Consider the following 6,819-nt stretch of genomic DNA (forward strand, 5'->3'; position numbering starts at 1 on the left):
GGTTTGACCTGATTCGAAGGCGGGAGATAGTTGTTTTTCGAATTAAGTTGTGCTTTCCCTGACAATACTCAAGGGCTTTGTGCTTGCCCTGAATGTAGCAGCAAATTCACAGCTTCCCCAGCCTCTGGGTGAAGAAATCTCTCCTTCCCTCAATCTGAAATGACCCACCCCCTATCCTGACACCACAGTTTGGGGAAACATCACCCCTGCCCACAGTCGGTCTGAATTCCCCACCTGTCAATTTAACCCCAACCAACTAAACTCCAGAGAGTAACAGGCCCAATCAACTCAATCTCTCCTTGTCCAATCAGGCTGGTGAATCTTCACTGGACTGTCTCAATATCAACTCTGTCTTTCTTCAGGTCAAGTTAAAGATCACACAACCCCAGGTTATAGTCCAACAGGTTTATTTGGAAGTACTAGCTTTTGGAGTGCTGGTCCTTCATCAGGGAGCCGTGGAGCAGGATCATAAGACAAAGAATTTATAGCAAAAGATCACAGTGTCTGTAATTGCTGTAAGTTCTGTGTCTTACCATCCTGCTCCACAGTTACCTGATGAAGGAGCACCGCTCCGAAAGCTAGTGCTTCCAAATAAATCTGCTGGACTATAACCTAGTTTTGTGTGAATTTTAACTTTGTCCACCCCAGTCCAACATCGGCTCCTCCACATTGAGGCTTCCTTATGGAGAGAGACCGAAACTACGCACAATGTGGCCTAACCGAGGCTCCCGATAGTTTTAGACAGATTTAACTCCACAGTCCAAAGCTGTGCAGATAAACTGAATACCCCATACTGTCCAGGGATGTGTCGGTTAGCTGGTTAAGCCATTCTGGCTAGCTCATACTGTCCAGAGATGTGTAGGTTAGCTGGGTAAGCCATACTGGAGAGGCCATAGTGTCCAGGGATATGCAGGTTAGAGGGATTAGCTATAGGAAATGCAAGGTCATTGGGTGGGGTGGGAGGGTGTGGGTAGGATGCTCTTCAGTGGGTCAGCGTGGACTGGATGGGTTGAATGGCTTGCTGTAAGGATTCTGTGATGACTTGCTCCTGTGCTGAACAGCCTCTTTCACTGAAGCTCCTCCATTACAGAGGGCAATGCAAACCCAGTCTTTGAGTCTGTTTGAGGGAGAGATCAATAGATTTCTGATGTGGCATACAGGGCTATGAGAATGGGGATAGGTTAAAAAGCATTGAAGGGTTCAATCAGCCACCATTGCATTGAATGGTGGGGCAGGCTCGATGGGCTGAATGGCCTGTTCCTCTGTTCCCACTATACTATTTGCCTTCTTTACAGTTTGCTTTCAGTGACTGGTGTACAAGGACACCAGGTTTCCCTTACACATCAAGGGTTCTCAATCTCTAACCATTCTGCTTTTCCACTGATGAGGACAATGTGACACATTACCCACATTATACTGTATTCACTCTGTACACACCTCCTCCCTGAATATCACTCAAAAACCTCTTTAGCTCCTCCTCCTCACCACTCACTCTGACCTAGTTCTCCAGTGATGGGATTTTGAGCTTCAAAAGCCGAGCTGTTCAGAGATTTCCGAATCATAGAATCCCTACAGTGTGGAAGCAGGCCATTTCGACCCATCGAGTCCACACTGACCCTCTGAAGAGTATCCCACCCTATGACCAATCACCTAGCCTGCACAGCCTGGACGTTATGGGTAATTTAGCCTGGCCAATCTACCCTAACCCACACATCCCTGAACAGTATGGACAATCTACTCTAACCTGCACATCCCTGGGGGGGGGCATTAGTATGGGGCAATTTAGCACAGCCAATCCTCCCTAACCGACACATCTTTGGAAACTGGAGCATCCAAAGGAAACTGGAGCATCCAAAGGAAGCCCACGGGGAGAATGTGCAATCTCCACACAGACGGTCACCTGAGGCTGGAATCGAACCTGAGTCTCTGGTGCTGTGAGGCAGCAGTGTTAACCACTGGGCCAGCATACAGGCTCTTCAGCCCATCCAGTTGGTACTATACTAGTCCCACTTCCCCACACTAGGTCCTGAAACAGCAGCAGAGCTTTGAGTGGGGCATCAATTCCAGAGATTCACAAAATGACAGAAGCATCTGTCCCACTACCAGGCTCAGTCCTGATGTTGGAGGGTGAACAGCAAAGGGATGGAGCTAACCTCAGCCCCGGTATTGAACAGCCTCAGGGAGAATGGGAACCAGTCTGCTGTACCTAATCAGTACCATCGCGGACAATGTGGTAACCAGAAAAGGGGGGCACCAATATAACTTCATCTTGTAACAACAAAGTCTTGAATTCTTGCAATATGTGTTTCAGCATCTATAAAAATCTGCACGTTAAATGGGATAGAGTTCATAAACAGGAGCAAAGACCGAGGGAGTCCATCAATTCCTCCATCAAACAGCCTCGATACGTTAGCTGGGAATTGTCCCCGCAGCAATTCTCAGGCTGATATTGGTGCCCAGGACAGAGACCCCCAGGCCCCCTCGGAGCTTGAGTGACACTCCAGTTGGTGATCCTGTCAAAGTGTTAACCACTGCAGCTGAGGAGAGGAAGAATGAGGCTATCGTCTCCTCCATTAAAATTAACCTCTACAATTCTCTCCCTCCCCACCACCCTCAAATCCCCAATTCCTGAGGTACCCAGAGTTTGTGGAAAGGTCTCCCTCTTTCCTAGACAGGGATGTTCCCTACCAGTCAGGGAACACTCCAATGGTCGGGGACATTTGGCCTCGGATCTTCGGGTGACCATCGTCCAAGATGGACTTCAGGACAGGTAATGACACAGAGTGGCCGAGCAGAGGCTGATAGTCAAGTTCAGTACTCATGGGGATGCCCTCAACCAGGTCCTTGGGTTCATGTCACATTACAGGTGACCACCATTGCAGTATACACTCTCTCATACATATACACTCTTAGGTACTCACACACTCACCCAGACCCTCTCTCATACATGCAATGTCTCTCAGACACACGCACATAGACCCCCCCCACACTCATACCCACACACACATCCTCTCACAGGCTTATACCCATCACACACACACACACACATACACACACACACACACACACACACACTTTCCCAAGCTTTCACATATGCAAACACTCTCTCATGTCCACTCACGCTCACAGGCACATACTCACATGCAACACTCTCTCTCTGTCTCTCTCATGCATGCGCACACATATGTGTCTATGGGATGGATTTGGATTTGCAGAATTATATTTGCAGATACATTCTAATTTGCCCAAAAAGTGCACAATCTTCAGGCAGCCAATGCAGGCAGTCTGCTTTGGAAATAGAACCAGTCTGACTGAAGATTGGGACACAGACATACTCCAACCTCACACCTTTAATGCATTGTCTGGGCTGAGATGCCACCTTCGTTTTATAAAACCTTAAGTTATCTCGAGAATGTGACTTAAAAGAAGTTCTGGGATTTACATATTAAGGAACCGAAACCTGCAACCCGTTCTAAAAAATGAAAGACAATCTAGGTTTGTTCAATATATCATTTCAGTTACGTGACATTGTGATCTTTAGCTATAAATTCTGTGTCTTATGATCCTGCTCCACAGCTACCTGATGAAGGAACAGCGCTCCGAAAGCTAGTGCTTCCAAATAAACCTGGTGGACTATAACCTGGTGTTGTGTGATTTTTAACTGTTTCCCAGTGGGCACTGTGGGACGTGGCAGGGTGAGTCAGGTGGTGGCACAGGAGGGGCAGCTTGCCAGGGTGACTTCACCCCTTCCTCACAACCATGGCTTCCACAGCAGCCCCTCCACACACACAACGAGCTGTGACCCTTGTACCCAACAGATTCCCCTCTCCCCGATAATGTTCATCCCTCGTGTATTGGACAATGAACTCATCCTGCATTCCCCTCAGACAACTGTCAATTACCCACCCCACACTCCCAGCAACACTCATCCTCTCTGCCTCAGATAGACTCATCAAGATGTACAGCACGAAACATCCTTCGGTTCGACTCGTCCTAACGTAATCTAGTCCCACCTGCCAGCACTAGGCCCATATCCCTCCAAACCCTTTCCATTCATATACCCATCCAGGTGCCTTTTGAATGTTGTAATTGTACCAGCCTCCTTCCTCTGGCAGCTACTTCCATACACGTACCACCCTCTGTGTGAAAAAAGTTGCCCCTTAGATCCCTTTTATATCTTTCCCCTCTCACCCTAAACCCATGCTCACTAGTTCTAGACTCCCCCATCTCAGGGAAAAGATCTTGTCTATTTACCCTATCCATGTCCCTCATGATTTTATAAACCTCTATAAGGTCACCCCTCAGCCTCTGACACTCCAGGGAAAACAACCCCAGCCTATTCAGCCTATCCCTGTAGCTCAAACCCTCCAACCCTGGCAACACCTTTGTAAATCTTCTCTGAACCTTTTCAATCTCCTTCAGCAGGGAGACCAGATAATTGTCAATCACTCCTGCACACCCCTGAACAACAATTTGCCTCCCCATCCTCCTCAGACAATGCTCAATTACGATCCCCCCAACCTCAACAAATCTCACCCCCTCAACCCCAACACTACTCACCTCATCCTCTGGACACTTCCCAATGTCCCCTTCACCGCACCCTGACGCCCTAAACCCCCTCCCACCCCACTCTTACGACAGCACACATCCCCCTCCCACACTCCCAAAACCACTGAGCCCCTGTATCACCCCCATCGTCCACCAGAAATTCCCAACCACTGTTAAATCTCTGACTCATTGGAAATGGTGTTGAAGAAAAACTCGGCAACGTTCAGAAGCCCTCTGCCAGCTCACTGTCCCTGGGCAGAGCTGGATGAGTTGGTAAAATCAGAATGGGGCATGGGCTCACTGCTCCTGCTTTGAAAACTGGGGGGTGAGGGGAGGCACGAAGGTGTAAGGTGCAATGGAATCTTTCCCTCCAGTCAGTAGTTAGTGTCTGAAGTGTGCTGCCTGGAGTTTTGGTGGAGGCAGGTTCAATTGAGGGCACTGAAAAAGGCACTGGATATTTGTCTCAAGCGAACTAATGTTCAGGAAAATGACAGGAGCCTGAGTCTAAGTTAAAATGATCAGAAAAGCAGACCAGGCACAATGAACTAAATTGACTTTCTCAGTCTCTGCCACCCCGAGGTATTCCGCAACGCTCTGATGCCATGTCCTCAACTGTTAAACACATGGATTCCTGTCACGATTCCTTGCTTTTGAACAAGACATCTTAGCTGGAAACAACCAAAACTATATTTTTAATTGTTGTCAATAATGACAGCCTTAATTGCTGCTTGACCGAAGCCTGGGGCCATCAATGCGTTTATGTTAATCCCTGCATACTGCGAGTTGTCAGCTTGCACCTCTAGGTGAGTCCAGCAGGTGTCAGCATTGAACTGCCTGATCATCTTGTATAATTGCTTGGACATGGAGAGCAATAATTTTGTTAAAAAAGTTTGAACTTCCAGTTAATAGCTAAAAGGATGACAGAACAGGGTTGTTTGTTTTAAGATCTTTACCGTAACAAGCCAATGAGGAATAACCTTGATTAAACATTACTTCCAGAGGGAACTTCAAACTGCCAAACAGAACAACCCCGTCTTAATACGCCTAAAAATCGTATTTCTCAATTGGGTGTGGTATTGTCCTTGAATTTTCTGGGAATCAGTCAAAAACGATTCCTAGCCCCTGAGTGTTCAGATCTATTCTTTTCTTTTACCAGTCTGGAAAATCTTAATCCCAAAGCTGTCAAGACAGAGAAGAGTTTCTCCATTGAAGAGGAACTAGCTAAATCTTCCAGACTTGTTCAAAATCCGAATGAGGCCAGAAGTCACATGACACCAGGTTATAGTCCAATACGTTTATTTGAAATCACACGCTTTTGGAATTCTGTTGTTTCAAATGTAATTCCAACATTATCATGTTATTTCATCATTATTATGTTATGTCATCACTATCTTCACCATGTTATCTCATCATTATCCTCACCATATTATTCCATCATTATCATCCCCCTGTTCTCCCATCATTATCATCCCCCTGTTCTCCCATCATTATCATCCCCCTGTTCTCCCATCATTATCATTACCATGTTATTCCAGCCATTTGGTTTGTCTCCAGCACCACCTTAGTTTCAATGTTTTGTAATTAATACTCTGTGTGAAATAATCGGATTGTTGCTCATCCTTTTACTTGCTACTCAGCTGTTGACACTTTACTCACACTGTCTGGCACTCTTGATCACCTGCTGAGACCTATTATTCAGCCTGTCACACTCCACTCACTCCATGTGTAAGAATGTTTGATCTCTCTGATTATTAATTCTGTGCCGGTGACTTTACCTCACTTCACCTGACGAAGGAGCAGCGCTCTGAAAGCCTGTGATTTCAAATAAACTTGTTGGACTTTCACCTGATTTTATGTGACTTCTGACTTTGTCCGCCCCAGTCCAACACTGGCTCCTCCACATCAAAGTCCAAGTGAGCTTGGTCTTTCCAGCCCAAGCACAGGATCCCATCGACATTTCCATATGGAACCCTGGAGGAATGTTGATGAATTATCTGTGTGTCTTAGAAATCCTTGCCTTCTTAATTATAATATGAATCATAAGGGCCTTGTATTAAGGTGGAAATGCAGATTAGCTATCCATGACCATTCTCACCTCTCTTTTGTCTTGAAGGCGGAATCAGCAGCATGACTATTTGCAACCAAGTCCAAAATCCCCAACACCTTCCTGAGATTTTATTGGAATGCTATCCCAGGATGTGAGTGTCGCAGGTTAGGCCAATGTTATATAATTTGTCCTGCATTAGGGCGGCACCGTGACTCAGTTAGCAC

Source organism: Chiloscyllium punctatum, chromosome 40 (assembly GCF_047496795.1).
Source record: "Chiloscyllium punctatum isolate Juve2018m chromosome 40, sChiPun1.3, whole genome shotgun sequence".
Taxonomy (NCBI): domain Eukaryota; kingdom Metazoa; phylum Chordata; class Chondrichthyes; order Orectolobiformes; family Hemiscylliidae; genus Chiloscyllium; species Chiloscyllium punctatum.